The sequence below is a fragment of the Labeo rohita genome, chromosome 23 (assembly GCF_022985175.1).
Source record: "Labeo rohita strain BAU-BD-2019 chromosome 23, IGBB_LRoh.1.0, whole genome shotgun sequence".
Lineage (NCBI taxonomy): Eukaryota > Metazoa > Chordata > Actinopteri > Cypriniformes > Cyprinidae > Labeo > Labeo rohita.
The window spans coordinates 21,310,075-21,333,860 of record NC_066891.1 but is presented as its reverse complement, the minus strand read 5'-3'; the positions used below and the strand labels follow the sequence as shown (position 1 = coordinate 21,333,860).

The 23,786-nt window shown below is 34.2% G+C and overlaps 1 protein-coding gene across 2 annotated transcripts in view; it reads left to right on the top strand.

Annotated features, from left to right (window-relative positions):
* The window catches only part of plagl2 (pleiomorphic adenoma gene-like 2), a 70,963-nt gene that overhangs the window by 7,392 nt on the left and 39,785 nt on the right, over positions 1-23,786 (top strand). The window contains exon 1 of one of the 2 annotated variants that reach the window (XM_051095926.1): positions 5,778-5,926. The exons of the other annotated variant lie outside the window; for it this stretch is intronic. The gene's annotated coding sequence lies outside the window, so the exon portion shown is untranslated. Of the gene's footprint in view, positions 1-5,777; positions 5,927-23,786 lie in introns of those variants that run through there. 2 annotated transcript variants of the gene reach the window in all.

Sequence of the window (23,786 nt, the reverse complement as noted above, 5' to 3'; positions counted from 1 at the left end):
AATAAATAAAAATAATAGTAATAAGTAAAAAACTAAATTTGTTGTTCTGCCCCTTTCCTAAACCAGCTGTTTTCATGCAATAAATTAAAAAAAAAAAAAAATCTCTGTTCAGTTCATCCTCAAAGATTCACATTCTTTGGCCACAACATATTGGAATTATTTTATTTTATTTTATTTTATTTGTCTGCAAATATAGACATCCACAGTGACATCTTTAAGTCATAGTTTATCCAAAAATTAAATTTAGCCTATAGTTTTGAATTCCCTACCAATAAATAAGTAAATAAATAAAAATAATTAAATCTGAAAGAGTTGCATTCTTTAAAAAATGGCCACAACATATTGGAATCTTTTTATTTTATTTTATCTTGTTTGGAACGACAAGTGAGTTATTAGTATGAAATTAGTATGCTTAATTACTCAGATGACCTACTACTTTAAGTGAAATTTTGAAGTGCGCATCTGATGGACGCTTTACTATCCCATGATGCCACAGGAGAGTGAGACAACATGACGGTATAGTACCATATCACACTCATAATACAAACACTAATTTATACTATATAGATCATCGTTTTTAACATTCGGGAAGTTTGTTTGTCATCAAATGTAGTATCTAAATTTGATCGGATGCGCCTTTTGTTACGTTGTCTAAAAGTTTGAACATCGTCATCATCCTGAACACAGCACTGGCTTCCACGATCGCTCTATTGGTGGTTTGACAGTGCGTCAAAGCTGTTTATCGCCTTCCTGAGCTAATATAAACCAACCATCTGCTTTTAACCAAACACATAAAAAACATGCTCCCTTAACCCAATACAGTCCCCAATTCAGCAGCGCAGAGGGGGGAGAATGCAGCCGTAGAGTTGATTTTGTGTGCCGGGGACCGTTCTGGTGAGGAAATCCACTCCAGATGTGTACAAATCGCCCCCTGCTTAATTGCCATTGTTGTCATAGATGTTTTTTTCGCACGGCTTGCAGGAGGTGACAGGAATCATTGAGTAAATGTGCTGGATTTTGTATAAATCAAACAGTCTAACAGAGGTCTCGCAAAGACCGCAAAGACTGACAGAAAGAAAACAGGAGGAATTAGGATGACACCTAAACCTGTTAGAGATTTGACTACCGGCTACTTACTCATAAACAGCCACAGATGTTCCCCAATGCCCTTCAAACACTTCGCTCAGGCTTTTCTTAGTGTGCATGTGCGCGTTCCCCCCATTCTGTTTCCTGTCATCATGGCATTCGTATAAAGAGCCAAATATTGGCTTTGCGAGTCCCATGGTTAATCAGAGAGTAATTAGGAGCTGGTCCTACAGGAATGAAGGCTTGACTTTGCTTTGAAACTCACTCTCCCCTTGTTCCTCATAATAGGTTTTTTTACAAGCACTTTTGAGGTGGAGAGAGAGGAGAGGTTTTACTGGGCCGGCAGTGTGGTGTGTGGCGTTTCACAGAGCACTTTAAAATCAATCTGGAGCGTCTAAATGACAGACCACCACTCCACTGTAATCAACCTGAATGAAGCCCGGCCACAAAGTCCAGGAAAGAAATACACAACATAAATAAACAAACAAGCAGATAATGACTCCTCAGCTATAGCTTCTTTTTAAACGGGTGTGTTTTTGATTCAGAACTAAAAGACAAAGGCTGAATGTGTGGACGTGGATTCTGATGTCTAACAGAAGCTGTGCGTAGGCTTGCTTGTGTGTGTGAAAGAGAGAAAGCGGCCACTTCCCAAATTAAATGAGCTCTTTGATTTTCGAACGACATCCTTCTGGACTCAATCATGCTGGTCATGTTCTACATTTGGCTTCAGCGTATTTATCTAGTGTTTTCAAACTACTATACTGGTAGGCGAGCTTTAATTTCACCTAAATATTTGGTCAACACTGCACTTTTGAAGCATTCACCACAAAACAATTTCGGGAAACTTTCAGCAATTAGAGCTAGGAATAGTCATTTTCCCCCTCAAATAGAATTAATACAGTATTCATTTTCTTAACTAATATCTCAACAATTAAACTATGAATTCCTGGTAAAAATGGGAATATCAACATCATGTCCTGTACTAAGGTGAAAACGCATCTGTCATTGGAGAAACTTTCTGTATCATCATGAAATATCACTGTTCATTTCTTTCTACGGTCTTCTTTTAAAAAACATTTTAAGATCAAGTTGTTTAGATTAACAGAAATAATTCTGAGGATCACAGTGTTAATATTTCTGTTTTTTAGACTTAGAAAGCAACAAGTGCATCTCTAATATATAAAATAATGCCATTTATAAAATTCTGATTGGTTGTTCTTAAGAATTGTTTTAAAAATGTAATTTGAGAGTTCGAGTTAGCAAGGTTTATTTTGCTAAAATTCATTTTTGTTCTTTTGTTTGGATAAACTTCATCTGCTCCCCTGCTCACTCAACAGCAGCCTCTCACCTTCACTTTACAGCGTGTGAAGTTTACCTGACCTTCCCTTCACATCCTTCTGTTTGGAGAAGTCGCCTCTGACCACTGGACTGAGAGCAGTTATGTTTTCGATAATCCGGTATTGCCTGAAGACTAAATATATCTCAGATATTCTGAACCATAAGAAACGCTCTAAGTGAGAAAAAATGTATTCAACTCATTTCATTTAATACAAAGACGTGATGTGTTTCACTAAATTAATTCATTTTGCACTTAAAGAAATAAACTCCAAAGTATCCACTCTTAAAAATAAAGGTTCTTTATTGGCATCAATGGTTCTGTCCATGGAACCTTTCAAGGTTCTTTAGATTTTTAAAATGTTCTTCAAAATGGTTCTTTTAGGAACTGTTCACTGAAAGGTTCTTTGGGGAACCAAAAATGGTTCTTCTATGGCGCCACTGCAAAAACACCCTTTTGGAACCTTCTACAAGTGTAGATCACTGGATAAAAGAAGCTATATTTACAGAATGTATTGCTTTATTATTTTTTCTACAAAAAGAAAAAAAGAAAGTATAAAATATTTGTTGTTGCATAAACTTTTACTACCTTTGATATCTAAAACAATATAAAATGAATCAAATCTACATTCTGTTCATCCTCAAAGTGTCACATTCTTTTAAAAATGACCAAAATTAATTTTTAAATGCACATTCATGGAAAGTTCAGCAGAATGTAGAAGATTTTTTTAGGTTGATGAACAGCTGTTATTGTCTTTGTTCTTGCTGTTTAACTTTACTTTTAAAATAACTGATGACCACTGTTGCACACACATCAGATATGCACCAAAAACATCTTTAAACATTTAGGGAAATCAAAATGGACATTTATCCACATATATAATAAACAGTTAATCCACTTGCTATTTGATCAATGAGTAATTTTGGGATCTTTCTGTGTCTTTTTTTAATTGTATAAAAGCCCCAGTTCCTAACCTTTAATCATCTTACACCACATAGTGTACAGTCATTTGGGATTTCCCTTTTGATCTTTCTTCCTTGTTTGCACACATATGTCTTTTATAATATCACTCAGTCTAATTAGTCTAAATTTAATGTGGTGTACAAACTATTACTATTCTAAGGTTGTCATTCTGATTTGCATTTTTGTAACTAATGTATGAGGAAAAAATGTGCTTTATGTGGTAACAACTAAACTATTAGGTCAGCTGAATTATAAAAATATGATTTAATATGACTTAATTATAACGACATGAGGTTATATTAACGGGAGTGATTTTTAAGCGTCAGACCTTTATTTTTTACAGTCAATTCAGCTTGTTAGTGAAATCCCAGATCTGTTTCTTTAATGGAGAATTTTTTAACGAAAGCTTTTCAAACGTTTCGACAAGTATCATGTTTTCTCTGTACATATACAAATGTTTTTAGAGGAAAAGCTAGAAAACATATTTTCAGATATTTAAATAATTAGTTTTGAAATGTAAAAAAAAGCGTATTTTGATAGAAGTGACTAAGTCAAAGCTAATATGCATTAGAAGAGAAAAACGGAAAAGAAATGCAGCATAAATATATATATATATATATATATATATATTTATTTATTTATTTATTTATTTTTTTTAAATTCATATATGCACATTCCTAAGTTAAAACATCTTTTCATTTTAAACGCTCTCATGAACTTCCCCTCCAGCTCACAAAACCCGCAACAATTCCGTTTCAAAACTACCTGATATTATCACTCCAAATTATCATTCAGTGTCCAGACATTTTTCGTGTGGCTTTTTAAAACAATTTCGCAACCAATCTCATATATTCACATTCAGCAAAAAACTTCTGAAACACTTTGTGACAACATTTAATTTCACTCAGGTGGCAGAAGCTCTCCTGGAGGGTTTTCTTTTTCTTCTTTAACATAAAAACTCGGAAAGGTTTCGCCCCTTTGCATTGAGCATGTCGAGAGGCTTATTGAAGACCCTTGCTCCCCCACCCCCTACTCTCTCTCTCTCACACACACACTTACACACACACACACACCCGCTGGTCGGAGGGGGTTGGGGTGGTGAGGAAACGGGCTGGTGTGCCCTGGAAGTGATTCTTCCCCCAAAACACAAGGTGAAACGGGAGTATCGGAAACTACACGTGGGACCTGCCCTCTTCATCCTTCATTAAATCAAACATTCCCTTCAGACACATTCAGACTCAATCTTACAAGATGCTAAAACTTGATTATCTAAAGAGAAACTACTTTTGTTCAATAATCATTTAAGAACTGAGTCTTACCTGATTTAGCGTTAAAAACATCAGAAGACACTTCAGAAGATTTAAAGACTTTTCAAAGTTCGTTCACCTGTGTTTATGCTTGATGTTTTGAGTTAATTATTCAGAATGATTCTCAATGACTTCCCCATAGGATCATCATCCTCTCAATCATTTGATTAATATCTGTATGGATTTATTGTCTCTTTTCTTGCTGTTGTAGAATGGACATTGCATTACAAACATCTGATCTTAAGCAATAACTTTTCATGAAAACAAATAAATAAAAACTTTAAATGTCAGTACAACAAACCTCAACAGGACTTTGACAGATCACACTTTCAAAGTTTACTTGTGTATAACCTTTAATTGATGAGTTTAATTAGTTTGAAAGAACATGATAAATAAACAGTGACTCTAATTTACATTTGTAAACCTAAAAACATAAACACTTAAGTAAACATGCTAAAATAAGAAATCAGGCTTTGTACAAGTGATTTAAGCGTTTTCATATTTGTTCCATTCATTTAACACCTCACAAACATTGTCATCTCTACTCAGTTTTATGCGTTTTCTTAATCAGTAATTAATTTGATTTATTCTTCCAAAAGGGCAACGCACTTACCACTAAAATTTTTATTTGAACAAATTTCAAAGTGAACATTCATTTAACATTTAGAAAGAAACATCTTGTCACCTTCCTCCATGCTTCTTTCACACGTTCAATCATCCTAAATTTAATTGTTTAAGATTGTACATATTGCTTGAATAGAGATGAATCAAAAGAGTCAAGCTAAAATTTTGCATTGCATAAGAAAACAGCGCGGCGTTCTGTATAAAATAAAGAGCTGCTTGTTGACTTAGTCACCTTGCATTAAACATGCCTGCGTTAAATAATTGAAAAACGCTATCGGCTGTCTCAATACTTTTACTTTCGCTAGACATTCAGCGACGAACCTCATCGGTGCCGCCGTTATCCATCATTAATCATAACGATATGCAAACTCCAGCCCCAAAAACACACAGACAACACACAGTTTACCAGCCCCTGTGAAAAGTTTGTGAAAGTGGCCTGACGTCACACTCCCACAATGCTTGCGCGCCCCATAACTCTGCTGCTGCAGCCTGAGGAGCGCGAGACACTCAGGCCCCGAAAAAAGAAAAATTAGAGAAAAAAATTGGAAAAAATAATAAAACAACAGATCAAGAGGAGAAAGACCGGGAACGGTGGCGTGGGGCTCCCACGGTAGGTTTGCGCTTAGTCGGTGCTGGAATGTGACGGCGGTTCCTTGTGAAATTGACTAATGCGGCGCTGGAAAGTTTTTGGTGGCAACTGCTCGCTTTTTTCTGCAAGTCCTCATAATGTAGCTGCACGCTCTGATGTGTGCATGTTTTTTTAATGAGATCCCGATAATTAATACAACTCGTTCGGCCGCTTATCGATATGGCAGATGATACACGAGTGCTTCATAGTAATAACACGGTTGATATTTTCTCCCGAGCCGACGTCACTTATTTTTGGCTTATTTTTCTAAAACATTGTTGAGGCTCCGGGTATTTAATTTTTAATTGCACGTCCGCTGGCGCTTCGCGAACTTCATCGATAAATACAGCGCGGATGCATTTTGTTTACAAACCGATACAGTTGCATTTGATCGATCATCGGCTCGCCCGTGTCTGTTGATGTTCACTGTGACTTTGGAGCGAATAGTTGAATTTTAAGCAATTTCTGAATATTTCTGCCTGTACTGTGGACACACACGAGTTGAAGCACCGTTCCTGTTGAGTTTCAAACATTGGTTTATACAAACGCGTCTGTCTGTGAATAGTTCACTGCTCGATTTGAGAAAGTAACACTGGGCTGTAAATACACAACTATTTTCGCTTAGTTTCTCTCGTGCTAGAACTCTGCCTCCATGCTGCTATGACTTATCTGGTGCTCGTCATTTGTTTGCCACAGATCGGATGTTCCTGGGCGGATTGTGACTTTTCTATAATGCCGTCTTGTGTGAAAAACTTTTTGTGTTTGTTTGTGTGTTCCTATCAAGAGGTGCTCCACAAACAAGAGTGTCAAGCGGTGGGTTGAGGTGTGGGGCACCTCGTTTTAATGTTCATTTACATATTGCTTCATGGCTGCTTACTAGGGATCATTAGGCTAAGAATCACTCTGCTGAGAAACGAGCACATTGTTTATGTTCAACAGTGAGAAATCAGTGAACTTTGTTTATTCCGTAAACAAATTTAAAACGCTAAATCGAAAACACACGTTTGTGAGGAAAATCAAAGCGCTTCCAAAGTCACAGCTTGAAGTGATGAGTTTATCACACTTTTATAAACACTTCGAATTGAAGGCAGTATAATCGAAATTGATAAAACTCAATGGGCTGAAAGTTCATCGACTGACCGAAACATGTTGTTTACAGCAAGATATCTAATTAAAGGTTTTTGTTTTTTGGTTGCTGTTATGCTTATGAAATCTTCTTATCATCAGCCAAGGTGTTTGATTAAACACCTGCAGATGTGCGACATCTTTTTCAGTTACCCTAAATTCGTCCCACTAGACTTGAGTTTCTTAGTTTATTAAACTGCTTTTGACCATTTTAAATATTGCTACTAATAAGGAAACTGCTGTTACACACTTGCTGAAATGATTGTGAGGAGTTAATGATTTAAAATGTTTTTGCTGGTTAAATGTACAGAACTATGCATATGAGCATAACTTTGGGCAATCTTTAATTCACCAGTCAGCATGATTGCAACACCTTAGTCACATGTTTGATATCTTTTTCTCAGATATATGCAGTGATGTTTTGAACATGCTTTTCAATGTCTTTGCTTTTTTTATCTCAAGCGCTAAAAGGTATTATTGGTTGCTCTGTGCATTTAAAATATTCTGAGTTTGGCAGGATTCATTGGATGTATGGGAAAGGATGGCTTTCTAACAGTGATTGATAAAGAACAGGTTGCGACGAGCTCTTGTTTAGTGGTTATGCTCCATCATGGCCCTCTTCTTCCACTGCCTCAAGCTACATAATAAGGAAATGGAAGTGAGATCGTCACGAGACAGTGCTTTTGTTATTGACATTGCATGTTGAAACGCATATTGTGATGTGTGAGACCGTTTGGTTTGTCAGCATGGGCTCTTTTTTGTTATTTTCACGTTAAATGTTCTTGCGTGTGCCTTTAAAGTTGAGAGTTGAGAAATCTTTTTGCAAAAATATAGTTGGGTTTTGTTGAGCTTGTCATTTTTTTTGACATCAACGTGAGTTCTTTCAAACACTTTCTTCTGCGTCTGCATATTTATCTACTTCGAGCGTTTTTTTTGGTGAGATGTAGATGTGGGACGTTTTAAACAAACGTTTCAGCAGTTTAATTTTCATGTGTTCTCTGAAAAGGCGTCTTACATGCTTGATTCGGTGTGCGAGTTAGAGAGAGCGAGCGAGCATGTGCATCAAGGGGGGTTTCTCCTCTGAAAACATCCCACAATTCCATGCTCCTCGGTGGGTAACAGGCTGATTATCATGAGAAAGCACATCAGAGGGGTTAATAGGTAGGACAGGCTTTGGAGAGCACAAACGCTACTTAATACCCAGTGTAGAATGGGGATCAGCCCTCATCTGAGTCCTTATATCCTCCACTTATAGTAGCGAGGAACGAACAGGGACGATGCTGTGCTTGAGATTTGTGCCGAGTTACTGTAATATAGCTATTTGTTTCGTATTATGATTTAAGTGTTTTGTGACAGGAATATAGGTTTGTGGTTCAGCCCTGTGAGTTTGCTTGTATTTGCAGTCGTGAGTGTATAATGTGTGTTTGTGTTGTGTCTAAATCCATGTCTGAAATGGGCACTGGGGAGTGTTTATGTGGGCAGTATGAACAGTAGTTGACCTGGTCACTAAGTCGGCCCATAAAAAAGGGAGGAGAGATAAAAATCAAGCCAAGTTCACGAGGGCATTATAACTCCTACGAGCGCCTTAACACCAGATTTGATTCTTATCAGAAAATGATTCATATCAGAACTGACAGAAACATGAAAAATGGTTCGTTCAGGATTCAGGTTTGGAACATCTGTAGACCTGAATAGAATTTCACAAGTGGCGTTTTTAGAGCTGCTTAACAAGCGAATAAATTAAAAACAATCTGTTGCATGTTAAATGCATATTACAGATATGAATTAGTGTGGAAAGTTGTAGAAATTAACCCCAAATATGCTATAAACCTGTTAAGAAAATTGACTAAAATTAAGTTAAATGTTATTGTTTTCACAAAAAGAAATAACTCTTTATACACTGCCAGTCAAAAGTTTTTGAACAGTAAGATTTTAATGTTTTTTTAAAAGAAGGCTCTTCTGCTCACCAAGCTTGCATATATTTGATTCAAAGTACGGCAAAACAGTAACATTTTGAACATTTTTTACTATTTAAAATTTGTTTTCTATTTGGATATGTTTTAAAATGTAATTTATTCTTGTTATCAAAAGTAAAATTTCAGCATCATTACTCTAGTCTTTAGTGTCACATGATCCTTCAGAAATCATTCTAATATGCTGAAACATTTTTTAAATTATTATTATTATTATCAATATTTAAAACATTTGAGTTTTTTTTGGAAAGATCCAAAGATCAGCATTTGTCTGAAATAAAAAGCTTTTGTGACATTATACACTCTTCCATTTCAAAAGCTTGGAGTCAGTATAATTTTTTTATTCTTTTTTTGGGAAGGAAATTGTAGAAATTAATACTTTTATATAGCAAGGATGCTTTAAATTGGTCGAAAGCGATGATAAAAACATTTATAATGTTACAAAAGATTTCTGTTTTAGATAAATGCTGTTCTGCTAAATGTTCTGTTCATCAAAGAAACCTGAAACAATTCTAATCTGCTGTTTTCAACATAATTATAATAAATGTTTTTTTGAAGAGTAAATCAGAATATTAGAATGATCTTGTGACTGGACTAATGTTGCTAAAAATTCAGCTTTGAAATCACAGGAATAAATTACATTTTAAAATATATTCAAATAGTAAACAGCTATTTTAAATAGAATAGAACATTTCAAAATTTTACTGATTTTGCTGTACTTTAGACTAAATAAATGCAGGCTTTAAATATTAAAAAAATAGATTAATATAAAAAACATTAAAAATCTCTGTTCAGAAACAAAGTAGTGTATGTGGTTTTATATTAAAGTACTTTTTAAAGTTCTTTTTCACATAGAACATGGTAAACTTATAGTTTATAGTTACAGTTTTATGAATGTCATCAAACAACCAATTAAGATAATAATTATGATAATGTGCAGTTGACAAATATTCTCATACACAAGATTTTGATCTTAGAAAGTAAAAGTTGTTGTTTTAATTTGAAACCAGCACAGAAACTGATTTGAATCTGTTTGGATTGCACTGTAAAAATGTTTTGTTAGGTAACCCTAAAAACTAAACTAACCAGTTTTATTCTAACCAAAAATATTCAGAAAGTTTGATAATAGTTGTAGTACAAGAAAAAAACCCAACAACTATACTATTTTTTACTTAAAAGCAAACTATTTTAAATTTCCAGGTAGAAATCAGGACGCTCTTTAAGGTAACAAAATTGCATAGATTTTTTACAGTGTGGAAAGTCATAAATCTAATTGTTTATTATGAATTTCTTAGTCAAAACCTACTTATCTGATGCATCTTACTCAACTTTACACTGTCCTTAAACATTTTCTGAACTATTTTTCATAAATTTATCATCAGTCAGCATATGATGTAGCATAAAAGAAGTGTGGAAAATATATATTTCTAACCAAATGATGTTTTCATGGTCAGAGTTCAGAAGGGGTATAAAACAACAACTTCAGCAGCAATCGCAAATCCAAGCTCATTAATTGCATGAGAAAGCGTCATCAAATGACCCGAACAAAGAGTAATAGAAAAGAAACCCACACATAAATAGTACATGTGTAAATACACGCTAATGTTCTTGACAGCTTTGCAAAACAAGTCCAAACACAAAGTACACATGCCACACGCAAAAGAAAAGAGGGTCTTTTTTTCCCCCTTTGCTGGCACGCATTCTGACTGCACTTGTAGTATGCGGCGCCTTTAGATAGTAAGAAGACGCTAGATGTTTGAAGCGCATAGCACCACTGTACATGAGTAAAGCTGTGCTTTTGAAAGCAGCCAGCCAGGTGTGGCTTTTCAAGGCCCGAGTCTATCCATCACTGAACACCACTTATGCTGCAACCCCTCCTTCTCTTCCTTCAGATCCCCCTCGTCCATTTTTCCACCCCAAAGATGGGTCTTCTTCCCCTCCGAGCTACTTTCTCACTCGTTTACTGTCTCTCTGCTATCTTTGTTGTGAATTTATTGTCTTTAAGGAAATGTACCGCTGGCTTTACTGGGCAGTAAATTCGTAACATCTTTTAATGCGATTACCTCGGCGATACACTCTGTTGAGAAAGATGTTATAATGGGTTCAGTAAGTAAAAATGACAGGCAAAAGATGGCATTAAATAATAAATTATTAATAAACATTATAGCCGTTTCTACTGATTTAACCCTCAAACTTGGTTTTGTTCGTGTAACAAGTAGATTTAGATAAAAACTATTTCTGAATTGAGTTTAAACTGTGCGTCTTTTAAGTGACAGGCACAGAATTTGGTCCAAAAATAAAGTAAAAAAAAGAGCATTAGAAAATGTAAAATAAAGTCCCCCTGTAGTCAATTTTTTATATCTCTTAAAACTGATGTTTGGTCATCAAAATGATATATTTAAATGTTTTTGCTTGTGAAAATAATTTTCTCATGTCTTAAAACAGCTTGAATGTAATCTACCTCTTGCCTCATTTAATATACACAGAACTATGAATATGCAAATTAGCCCCGCCCCCACGCAGTCACACCAGCCAGAGCCCCGTGATCCACTAACTGAACTGCAGTAAACGCGATATAATGGCGAAACACGGATAATGACTGATAAAACTATGTTTTTACTAGCGGACAACTACAGTGGATACTGTAACATTTGGTAAAGTTACTTACGTGATGATGTTGTGCCCTCAAAATGCCTTGAAGGCTCGAAGGCAGCCTAGTTTGTGATTCCACTTCACGCCCGCGAGAGGTGCGTCTGACTCCGGGCTACTTTTACACTGTTGCCGCGGTATATTTTTCAAGTTAGCGGTTACCGCCTAGCGGTTGTGCTCTATTTAATGCTCTATAAGCTCTAAATGCTTTATTTAATGTTTGATTTTGCCCTGAAAATCCTATTGGTATATTTTGCATGCTAATGATAGGAATCTATCCTTTGACGTGATTGGTTACTTATTTTGTGACGTAGCAAAATAAGGGCTGTTTCAAACCACATTTCTAGGACAGCCTTTGAGAAATGGTGTTGATTAATGGACTGGGACATGGTTTGTCTAAAAGCATATTAAAAACTCCCCATAGACAAATTAACAACATAAAAATCTTGATTTTCACTACAGAGGGACTTCAGCACTGCACACTGCAAAAAATGCTTTTCTTACTTAGATTTTTTGTCTCGTTTCCAGCCAAAATATCGAAAAATTCTAAAATCAAGAAGGATTTTCTAGACAAGCAAAAATTATCGTCTTGCTTTCAGAAAAAAACATGTCAAAATTAAGTGAGTTTTTGCTTGAAACAAGCTAAATAATCTCCCAATGGGGTAAGCAAAATAATCTTGTTTTCAGCTTGAAATAAGATTATTTTGCTTACTCCATTGGCAGATTATTTGCTTGTTCTAAGCAAAAACTCACTTAAATATGATGTCTTTTTTCTGAAAACAAGACAATACGTTTTGCTTGTCTAGAAATTCCTTCTTGATTTAAGAATTGTTGGATGTTTTGGCTGGAAACGAGACAAAAAATCTAAGTAAGAAAATCATTTTTTGCAGTGAACAGATATAAAACCAAAAAACATGAGATTAATTATGTAAGCACTCATTTATCCAAAGCAACACCATCCAACAGTGAAGGTTCAGAGCAGGTTCAGCATCTTTTAAGCTTATTTTCATTAAGATGTGAGGAGGAAATAGTGAATTACAGGCATAAGAGTCATGTGACAAGAGGTGGTACTTCTGTGTCGCTGTGATTGGTTGATTCATGAATGACCATCCACTTGGACCGCTCTACTTTTTACTAACATCTCAAAGAAATACAAATGAGCTTATGAACTGTAATATTTGTACTCGTCAGCGAGGGCTGGATTTGACGCTAGTGGGAAAACAAACAATTAGAAACCGTCGTATGGAAAGGATGTGAGATAAGTTAAACTTAAGTTAAACCTCAAACGGTTGCTCACAGACGTACAGTCATGTATGGAGAATCTGAAAGACCTTGAGCGCGATTAGATGAGTCAGTCACAGAGAGGAAAAAGAAAGCTGGATGACGACGGAGAGAGTCACAGAAAAGGGCTGAAGGAAAACATTTATGATTCATGTTGTCGTTTGAGTTGGATCCAACACTTATGTAAAAAAAAAAGCTGTTTTGCCTTAGAGAGAGGATTTGTTTAGTTGTGTATTGATGTACAGATTGAGCTGTGTGGACGTGCTGGTTAGATGTAGTTGTCCAGTGAGATGTCAGGAGTTTTCACGGGTTCCTCCAATCACAGGTTGATGCTGCAATTATAATGGCAATCAAAGAAACATTTACAAAAAGAAGCACCCTAACTTTAACCATTTCATTTCTTAACTTTATCCTGACTATTTCATTAACTATTAAGCTATTAACATGTACTTACAGTGTACCTATCTAAGAAAGTTCTGGTAACATAAGGTAACTACATGGGGTCGGATTAGGTTTAAGAGTAGATTCATTGTTAGTATCTAGTTATTGTATTTACTGTGATAAGTACATAGTATGCACTTGGACTGTAAAATAAAGTGCTACCATTAAATGAACTATACACAATAAGGAAAAATGCACCAATTCATTATTTACACATAAGAAAATGGACACATTTTAGATTGGGGAGCAATTAATTAACTATTTATTTTTTACCTCAGTAAACTCCTAATTTACTGCTTATTAATAGTTGTTAAGGTATTTGTTAAGTTTGGGGTTGTATTAAGTGATATAAAAACATGGTCATGACGAATAAGGCATTAACATGTACTTTGTAAGTGTTAATAAACAGGCAACATGCTAGTAATATGCATGCTAATAAGCAACTAGTTAAAAGTGGGAATTGGACCCTAAACTTAAATGTTACCAAGAAAATGTATGAAATGAAGAAGCTTCATTTGAGTCTTAAGTCTTAAGCAAAGTCTTTTCTTAAAATCTACAAACTGTATGTATTATATAGGTTAACTTTAAGTAATAATTTAATTAAATGTGTTTACTTAATATAAAGTTAATACTTAAAGGAGAAGTCCACTTCCAAAACAAAGATTTACAGATAATGTACTCACCCCCTTGTCATCCAAGATGTTCATGTCTTTCTTTCTTCAGTCGTAAGGAATTTTTTTTCGAGGAAAACATTTCTGCATTTTTCTCCATATAATGGACTGATATGGTGCCCCGATTTTGAACTTCCAAAATGCAGTTTAAATGCGGCTTCAACGATCCCAAATGCAGTTGTAAATGATCCCAGCTGAGGAAGAAGGGTCTTATCTAGTGAATGATCTGTTATTTTCATTTAAAAAAATAAAATTTAAATACTTTTTAATCTCAAATGCTCGTCTTGCCTTTCTCTCCATGAACTCTGTGTATTCTGACTCAAGACAGTTAGGGTTTGTCGAAAAACTCCAATCGTATTTTCTCCCTCAACTTCAAAAATCATTTCGAAGTCATCCTACATCGCTGCAGAAGTACTGACACAGTCTTTGCAAAGTGAACATGCAAAGAAGATCAAACACCCTTAACAAAAAAGGTAAAACAGCGACGATTAGGGACGATTTTGAAGTTGAGGGAGAACATGAGATGGGAGTTTTTCGACATACACTAACTGTCATGAACCTGAACAAAAACAGTCCAGGCAGTGTAAGACAAGACGGGCATTAAAAAGTATAAAAATCGTGTTTTTTAAAATGAAAATAACCAATTCGGGATTGTTTGAAGCTGCATTTAAACTGAATTTTGGAAGTTCAAACTCAGGGGCACCATATCAGCCCATTATATGAAAAAAAAAAAAAAATGCAGAAATGTTTTCCTCAAAAAACATAATTTCTTTACAACTGAAGAAAGAAACATGAACATCTTGGATGACAAGGGGGTGAGTACATTATCTGTAAATTGTTGTTCTGGAAGTGGACTACTACTTTAATATTTTGTATTGTTTGTATTTATTGTAGTTTTATATTCTATTTAATATGACATGTTCAAACCAAAGTTATTATTTTTATTTGTTTGTTTTTGTTTAAATGAGCTCTTTAATTACGCCAAAAAATATTGAAATATTTATTATGTTTTCCGTTTTTTTTTTTTTTTTTCTTTTCTTCCTCCTTCAGCTGCTCCCATTAGGGGTTGCCACAGTGGAAATATTATATTTGATATTTTTGTATTTATTGTAGGGCTGTCAAATGATTAATCATGATTAATCGCATACAAAAGTTTGAGTTTGCCTAATATCTGTGTGGGTATTATGTGTAATTATTATGTATATATTAATACACACAAATGAATGTATATATTTAGGAGAAATGTTATTTATGTACAAATTATTTTTATTCATATGTAATATAAATTATATAAAAATTATAATGAATGCATATACTTGTTAATATTTTTTAAATATTCAAGAATGTGTTTGTATTTATATATACATAATAATTACACACAGCACACACACATATATTAGGCAAACTCAAACTTTTATTTTGTATGCAGTTAATCATTTGACAGCCCTAATTTATTGTGTTTTTTTTAAATATGTGACCCTGGACCACAGAACCAGTCTTAAGTGGCATAGGTATATTTGTAGCAATAGCCAACAATGCATTGTATGGGTCAAAATGATTGATTTTTCTTTTATGCCAAAAATCATTAGGATATTAAATGAAGATCATGTTCCATAAAGATATTTTGTAAATGTCCTGTCGTAAATATATCAAAACTTAATTTTTGATTAGTAATATGCATTGCTAAGAACTTCATTTGGAAAACTTTAAAGGTGATTTCCCCAATATTTAGATTTTTTGCACCCTCAGATTCCAGATTTTAAATAGTTGTATCTCCGCCAAATATTGTGTTATCCTAACAAACCATACATCAATAGAAAGCTTATTTATTTTGTATTTAAATTTACCCTTATGACTGGTTTTGTGGTCTAGAGTCACATTATATTTAACGAGCGGTTTTTGAAAAGCAAAGCCAGTTTTTTTTTTTGTTTTGTTTTGTTTTGTTCAACCGTCAAAGGTTTAAAATAATTTTTTGGTTGTTGTTGTCGTTTAAACAAGGCTTTTACTTAAGAGATGCTAAAACCTAAAAACCTCCTTTTTCTTGTCTAAATAAAGTAGAATTTTCATTAAGTTAGTGTTTATAAAACGTGATACATTTATTTAATATTTTGCAATCATAGACTCTCATGATGTAGTCTGAGGCTTTGTGAATGCAACTGCAGTCTGTCATTTGGTCTATAAGGGACAATTCCTGGCAAATGTTTTCTTATTTCACTCCCCCTAATTCACTCTATAAATTGGCTTTATGGTTCTGGAGCTCTGCCCACAGCTCTTCATTAATGTGTAAGTGTTTGCGCATTGGTGCTTTTACTCCAAGTTTTCATCCTGGTATAATTTGGCTTCCTAACGTGGGACTTGTATGCATAGTGCGTGTTTGTGTGAGTAGTGTAGTTTGTGAGTGAAACTCCAAATGAACAGGAGCTACTTAAAGCTGTAGATGAATTTGGGCTGATATAATGTGAGTTTGATGGAGAAATGTTTCCTGGCAGCACATGAGAGCGAGCTGCTTGCCGTCTCATTGTGTGCGGTCAGGTGTGTGGTCCACCGAATCCATTGTTACGTTTTCAGCTGCAACCGAGAGAAGAATCGCTAGAAGCTCTCGGTGTCGGTATTCACTCAGAAAATATATGAGTGGAGGAGGAAAGACAAAAATAATGAAATGAAAGGAATCATGTATCATGATGTGACTACTTTATGCTCATGCATATTAATGCTCTTCAGTTTCTCTGTTCAATCAATCTCTTTTACACTTAGACATAATTAGGAAATAAATGTAGTGTGTTTATAGATGCTTAACTTCTCTCAGTTCTCTCTCTTCTCTGTCTACTTTATTGACATTTGTTTTTTATAAACATTTAGCAAAAATGGCACGCACAGTAAATCGGTAACATTTTACAATAAGATAACATGAGCTTAAATTGAACAATACTTCTACAGCATTGATTAATCTTAGTTAATGTTAATTTCAGCATTTACTAACAAACACAAATTGTGTAACAACGACTGTATTTTTATTAACTAACATTAACAAAGATAAATAAATAGTGTAATAAGTGTGTTGTTCATTGTTTGTTCATGTTAGTTAATACATTAACTAATGTTAAGAAATGACACCTTATTGTAAAGTGTAGCCCTAAAATCATATAAAATCAGTATATCATTAAAATGTAGTGATAGGGAGAAATAAGGTGCCAGTGATGGTAATAAATATAAAAACAAGGGAACTGTACAAAGGTTTCTAGATTGCTTACAATGTGCTTGGAAACATCTAAATAAACTAGTCAGCAATGACTATGAAATCAGCCTGACTGAACTAATCTTTAAACATCAGAACTGGTAGAAATTGCTGCTTAATGTAACTGACATTTAATAAAGTAAAATAAAATAAAAATGTTATAAAATTAAATAAAAGTATAATAAAATAAAATAATATAAAAATGTAATAAAATAAAATAAAAATTTAAAATGAAATAAAATATATTATAAAATTAAAGAAAATGAAAAATATAAAATAAAATACTATCAAATAAAATATTATAAAATAAAATAAAAAAATATTATAAAATAAAATCAAAATAGTAAAAACTAAAATAAAAATACTATAATAAAATATGATAATACAATAAAATTATAAAAAATAAAGCAGTAATATTTAATATGAAAAGTAATTTTAAGGGCTGGACAGGTAGAAGTAGAATGTGTAAATTTGCTTGTGTGAAAAAAAAAAAAAAGTGTATTAATCCACCATATTCAAGTCAAATATAGTATTTAATATGACTAATATGAAAATATTTTTAAGTGTAAGAAAGGATGGGAAGAAATCGCTCAAGGAACTGTATTTAAATAAAATTAGTAAAATAAAATGAAATATAAATTAAATAAAATTAATACAATATACGCTCAACGACAATGCTGAATGCATCAATCAACAGTATTAAAATCAAATATAATATTTAATATGAAGTCCTCAAAAGTCGTTTTTAAAGGTTTGGACAGGTAGAAAACACTCAAGATAATAAATGTGAATTTTCAAGACTGTGTAAGATAAAATAAAATATGTTTGCAGCTGAAATATGAGTTTTTCCGCAATAACACTCGCAGTGATCCTTTTCGGACAATCTTAAAAAAATATGTGGTCTCTCGCTCTCCTCCTTTCATGTATTCTCAGGCTAACCACAGCTCACTCCAGTGGCAACATAGCAAAATTGTAGATGCTAAATTTCCTCTCAAAGGGATAGAGAAAGAGAGAAGAGGAGAAAAGGAGAGAACAAAAGAAAGAAATGAAAAAGAGAGCGAGAGAGAAGCTCTGGTGTTAACAAATGACCTCTGTTGCTTGCTTTCTTCCTCTCTTTCACTCTCCCTCCCTCTCTCTTCCTCACAAAGTCCAGAACAACAACAACAGGAGAAGAGAAAGAGAGAGAGAGAAATGAAAGTAGAGAGAGAGAAGGACTGTGGGTCTCTTTCTGTGTGCCCTCCAGTGGCAGCGTGAAGTTTTCAGTTTGATTGAAGGGCCCTTTTCTCTGCTGTGTGGTGTGAAAGCTGTCCTAATTGAATGATAAAGTGGCCCGAGATGGAGTCCAGTGAATAGGCAACAATACACAGCCTGTGTGTGGTAGAGGGGTTTTTTTGGTTCTCGTCCAGGCCGCTCTCTCTCTCTCTTTCTTTCTCTCACTGTCTCTCTCTCTCTCTCGCCCCGCTGTGAGTGGGGGTCCCATTATCGAGCGCTCTGCTAGATTCGGTCACATGACTCCTCCCTGCCCGCTCGCCCGGCCCCTCCCTCCCCTGCCGAAGAGCAGCCAATCAGCCGGCAGCAGGGATATTTCTCAGCGACCATGTGGTTGAATGCCCTCATTTAGCGAGCAGCTGACTCGCAGCACATGTCTTTCTCTATCACACACTTCGCCTGCCGGACGCTGGCGAGAGAGAAAATTCCATGTCCGTGCACTTTCGGCGTACGCCGTAAACAGTCCAGACTGGCTCAGCGGGTCTAACTCTAGTGGGATCGTATCCGATGAAAGTGAAACGCTCTCTGCTGTTATATTAGCGGCAGATGTCCTTCATCTTTTGATTCGATTGCCAATGATCAGGATGCGATTATTGTGCAGCTCACTAGCTGATTTATAATACAGTCATTTTACACCCGTTATATGTTAGTTATATTTATTTGCAATTGCTAGATCCTTTATTTTTATTGAACATCAGTGTCCTGTAGATTCAGATGTTCTGCTGTAACTGTAATTAATGTTATACAGAGAGGCTAGTTTTCGTTTATATTTAAATCACAGGTTTGGATAAAGGAGTTTTTGAGGTATTTTTTCCCCCCGAATTAAAGACCAATATTTTATTCCAGATGGAATCAAAAGGCAATATGGTAAAACTAAAAAATAAGATTTTTATCACAAGTGTGGCTCTAGGAAAAAGTCCTGTTTGTCGTCTTTTCAAGGTTTGTGCATCATTTGTAATGTTCTTGGAAGTGGTTTGTAACATCACTTGAAATTGTTTGTAAATTCACTCGTTTTTTTGACCCAGCTCTGTTCAGTTTGTACTGCCAAAATAAATGTAGAGATAAATAATTGTTTATTTACTTGGACAGTGTTTTCATAAATGTTACCGTAACTGTTTGCACATTAGCACTTTCTCTCTTAGAAAAAAAAACACATTCTGAGGTTTTTTTATATTTTTTAATCTAGATTAGTGTCAACTTTTTTTTTCCCCCTTAACTCACAGACAAATATAGCAGAAATTGTTAGGTATAAGCATGAAAACATGCGCAATACACAATAAGATTAAGAAAAAATAATACTTTTATTCAACAAAGATGCATAAAATTGATCAAAACTGACGAAGACATTTAACTTTTGTTGTAAAAGATTTTTTATTTGAAATAAGTGCTGAAAAGTAAACCAGAAGGAGAGGGAGTAATAAAGATGAAGAGCTAGAATTTATTATTATAAATTATATTTATATTTTACAAGATCACTATTTTTGATTAAACAAATGCAGCCTTGAGTTCTTTCAAAAATATTTTAAAAAGTCTTGCTGACCTAAAACTTGTGACCATTTGTTCGACAGAATTGGTGCAAACTGCTGTCCCACAACCAAAAATACATTTAAAAAGCATTTAAGCATCCAAATCTTAGATGTTTACTAAGATCCTTCTATTATCAGTCGAATCCCACAATAATATTTAAAATATCAGTAAGCTTAAAATATATATATATATATATATATTATACATATACATATACACACACATTTTTGTTTTTAAAAATATCTTGATTTAGTTTAACAGTGAAGTAAAAAAAAAAAAAAAAAAAAAAAAGATTCTATATTTTCTTTTTAAATTCTGAAACTTTATGTAAAAAAAAAAAAAAAGTGCGTGTCCCGCATTTTCATGTTACTACCGAAATTTAATTACTATTTTAATTAAATTTATGATCAGGAAATATTCATGTGTTCCCTTCTCTCATAGCTACAAGGTGATTAGATATGCCCCCTCGTTTGACATAAATATGTTCAAAAGTCTGAAAATCTGTGTGTAACTTTAAAGGAGAAGTCCACTTCCAGAACAACAATTTACATATAATGTACTCACCCCCTTGTCATCCAAGATGTTCATGTCTTTCTCTCTTCAGTCCTGAAGAAATTATGGTTTTTGAGGAAAACATTTCAGGATTTTTCTGCATATAATGGACTTCATTGGTGCCCCGATTTTGAACTTTCAAAATGTAGTTTAAATGCAGCTTCAAAGGGCTCTAAACGATTCCAGCCAATGAAGAAGGATCTTACTTAGCGAAACGATCAGTCATTTAAAAAAAAAACAAAAAAGAAAAGTTGTAAAGTTTGTATACTTTTTAAAAACAAAAGCTTGTGTACAGGCTACGAATCACGTCTAAGTTCATTGTCTGTGTACTCTGGCTCAGTTCAAAATCGGGGCACCAATGAAGTCCATTATATGGAGAAAAATGCTGAAATGTTTTCCTCAAAAAACATAATTTCTGCATGACTGAAGACAGAAAGACATGAACATCTTGGATGACAAGGGGGTAAGTAAATTTTTTGAAAATTGTTGTTCTGAAAGTGGAGTTCTCCTGTAATGAACGTCACTACCGAACATCTTTTTTTGCAGTTAGGCACAATTTTTTGGGAGTTATTCCATAACATTTAGTTTTTAAACATGCACCATGTTCAAACTGTGCTAGTTCAAAATGTGCTGATTAGCATCTTTGAGCTAGGTTCAAAAGTTTCTAAAATTATCACTACCGAAATGGTCACGACTAAAACATTTGGTGAAGTTTCAATCGTGACATCTTAGTGTTTTTTTTTTGTTTGTTTGTTTTGTTTTTTTAATGGTTATCCCATAAAATTGTCACTACAGTAACAGTCAAGACCAAAACACGTCATCATTGTTTCAGTTGTGACAAAAGGGAACACATAATTCTTTATTTGGAGGAAATAAACAATTTTAGTACGGTTATGCAAATGATTAGTTTTTAGTATGTTTTAGTAGTGTTTTAGGATGTGAGTTAAAATTCTGTAATGTGATGTGGTCACTACCAAAACATTACTGTCACTACCGATGGACAAAAATAAAGTATGATGTTATGATGGTATTTGGTTCGATGTATATTCAAACTAATGAATCCTTAAGTTTGAATTCGGTATGATCAACTTTTTGTCTTTTACAAAGAAAAATTGGATTCAGAATACAACAAATCTCACAAATCACACTTCAAATGTTGTTAAAATTGTAATTGTTATTGATTTACCTCTGAAAACCTTTTATTAAAATAGCAAAATATATATTTACAGGGAAGATGTAAGCAAATGCTTAATAATATAACCCTTCTTATTAAATTATATGTGTTTCAATAGTGACAAATTTGGGGAGAGAACAAATATTCTAAAAAAAAAAAAATACAATATGAGAATTAACTGCACAATTACTAGAAATGTGTCCCTTGGATATTATACAATTTGGATACATACAAAATTTGTGGAAAAACCTTTTTTCAACTTTTTTGACTTTGCACCTATTCTGCAATTAAATAAATAAACACATACATACAGACATAAATGAATGAATGATTCAGGTGAAACATGACTCCACTGCATAGATGTCATCACCAGTTTTGTGATTTTAAAAAGTAGAGTAATTGTCCCTGGACTCCTTTAGAATGATGGGGAATAATGGGTTAAACCAATTCATAATCCATAATCAAAACAAGGGTTTTTCCCAGAGTTGAGTAGGTCAGTTTCCCATGAGCTGTTCTCTGTCTAAAGCAGTTCCTCTGCTTTGTTTCTTCTTGTATTGGTTCCTGCCTTTAAGAACCTTTTCTTCTATTTTCGTCTGGTTTATTTTTCACTTCATTCCAGAGGCTTTTGCATGTGTTAATCTTAAATATTGCAGTTTCTCCACTATTATCACTGTTGATGTCCTCCAAACATTCAGTTCAGTTTATGTCATCAAGTTCAGGATTTAGCATGCATGTTTCTTGACTTCACTCTTAACTTCCTATACTGTGCTATACTTGTTGAACTTCCTCTGCTGTTAGTCCCACTAGTGTTGCAGATCCTTCCTCTCATTCAGCTGTTGTCCACCTTGAGTTTAAATGTCTGCTGCAGGTTGTGGAAAGTCAATCTCAAAAGCAGTTTCAGGCAGTTGTGCCTGTTCAGCTTCATCAGCTATTACAGTAGTCTAAGTTTACTGTTGGTTTTCAACACCCTGCACTGTAAGAGAAACGCTCTGACCCTTTATATAAACCACTTTTAGCTCCGGTTCCTGCTACGCTATAAACTTGTTGCTGTCTTGCAGGTTTCCTCGGAGCCCTTCCTGAGACACTTTTTTTTCATATAGATCCTTTTTTATATATACAGTAACAGTTTGTAATGGCCAAAAAGGGTTGTGTGGCATTCAAAACTAAATTTAGCATGTAGTTAAATCCCATTACAGTTTTAAAGGAATAGTTCACAGAAAAATGACATTTTGCTGAAAGATTACTTCTGATGAACTTGTTTCTTCATCAGAACAGATGTGAAGAAATGACATCATATGACTTGCTCATTAGTGGATCCTCTGCCGAGAACAGGTGCCGTCAGGCTGAGTCTAAACAGCTGATAAAAACATCACAATAATCCACAAGTAATCCACACCAGTCCAGTCCATCAATTCATGTGTTGTGCGTGTTTATAATAAATATAACCATCGAAACATTTACATTTAAAGCCCATAATCCATAATAACACTTCATTCAGAGAAAAAGTCTATCTCTTTTAGTCATCTCACTTCAAAATCCATCAACATGTTTGTTTAGAACTGTTTTGGACTGTTTTCGTTTGTGAACGGTGCTTGATGTGTGTTTATTTCTCTCTGCTTTGAATGGAATGACTTTTTCACTGAATTTCACTTTCAGAACAAAAATTTACAAATAATGTACTCACTCCCTTGTCATCTATGGGATTATTTTTGTGCCAATAAGAATGAACGTAACTTTATAAAACTGAACGTAACTTTCCAAGAAACGATCAAAAATATGCCACTGCAAAAGAAGAAAAACACAATGAAAATGAAAAAATGAACTCAGTCGCACGAAATTAACATGCTCTTCAAATATGCTTCATTCTTTGTTAATGATTTTCAAAGAATCGTTTTCGCGAATCATGGATTCTGAATGCGTTGCCACAGCTTTCGCTTACGCTTCG